The sequence below is a fragment of the Podarcis melisellensis genome (genome assembly GCF_964234715.1).
Source record: "Podarcis melisellensis genome assembly, chromosome: 7".
Taxonomy (NCBI): Eukaryota; Metazoa; Chordata; class Lepidosauria; order Squamata; family Lacertidae; genus Podarcis; species Podarcis melisellensis.
Genome location: NC_138539.1, coordinates 66214294 through 66215940, shown reverse-complemented (window position 1 = coordinate 66215940; position 1647 = coordinate 66214294).

Sequence of the window (1647 nt, the reverse complement as noted above, 5' to 3'; positions counted from 1 at the left end):
AGATAAAAGAAATATTAGTTTTGAATTACAATGCTGTTAAGTTGTGGGTGAACATATCAGATGACACAATGATTCTTCAAACAGCTCTTGTTTATTCACAGGCCAGAACAGAACTGAACTGAAGGGTTCAGCCAGCCCACTAGAACTCAACAGTAAACATTTTCTGTAACTATCCAATCACTGAACATCACTTTTGATCCCTTATTTGCATATGTGGACCTGAACTATCTACAGTATCCCCCTGCTGGCCCAGGGTGAGAACTTCAGTACATAACAAATGCAATAATAGCCTCATTATAACAATACCAATTTATAATACAATTATTAATACCAATTGTTCAAATACCAAATTGCATAATTTAGAAAAAAATGGCTCCCTGTGTGCTAGATTTGATGGTTTGATTCTTTGCTTTATTTCTGCATTCCAAAATCTTATTACCAGTAATTTCAGAATATCACTTGTAGTTTAGATACAATGGAGAGATAAAAGATTTGGATTATGATAAAAGATGCAGGAGGAAATGACTTAACAGTAGGACCCACAATGGGGAAAAGGGAAGTTCAAGAGATTCATTGGACTCTTGTTTGTATGTTGTATGTTGGATATGTGGCTGTAAATTTTAAATCTGAAAAACCAAATAAAATAATTTCGAAAAAATAAATCTTACTAATTTCCATTACATTCTGGTCTTAATAATAATCCCTTATACAACAACTGCAATATTAATAGCTTCTATTCGTGTTGACCCATTAAATGATTTACAAAACTACAAGTGAGGAACTCAAACTACAGTGGTACCTCAGGTTACATACGCTTCAGGTTACAGACTCTGCTAACCCAGAAATAGTGTTTCAGATTAAGAACTTTGCTTCAGGATGAGAACAGAAATCGGGCTCCCGCGGCGCGGCAGCAGCAGGAGGCCCTATTAGCTAAAGTGGTGCTTCAGGTTAAGAACAGTTTCAGGTTAAGTACAGACCTCCAGAACGAATTAAATACTTAACTGAGGTACCACTGTATATCCTTGTTCTTCCTGTGTGTGGCAATTATTCTGTCCGTGGTGTTTCTTCCTGTCCTTGTAAGATACGTCTTTCTTTCCCCTGGTTGTTGTTGTTGTCCATCATGCCTTGGGCAGATGGATGCCTCTCTAAATAAACATTTGTTGCTCCACCCGCCTTTGCACCTGACTCCAACCACCACCATCAAGTGGGCCCCTGAAAGTTTCCTAGCAAGGGACATGGCCCTGAAAAATGCTCCCTACACCTGCCTTCCCCCAAGGTTGATGTCGGCCGCCATGTTTTCAGCTAGTGCAGAGGCTCCCAGCAGATGAAACATGTACAAATGGTTTTGCCATTTTTATTTTCTTCTCTTCTTTCTTTATGCTTCCACACCCCTTATTTTTATTCAATGCCCCCCTCCCATTGCACCCGAGGCTACAGCCCCCCTGGGCCGTTCCAACGCCCCCGAAGGGGTGGTATCACACACTTTTGGGAAACACTGAGTTACTATTTTACCAGCACTAACCAATGCCAAGAGATTTCTCTGCCATAATGGAAAGCAGCAGCAGAGCAAGTTAATAAGCAGACTTGCTGCAGGGTGGGGAGAGGCACAAGATGCTACATTAAAATTGAAAGACCACATTCAGTAGT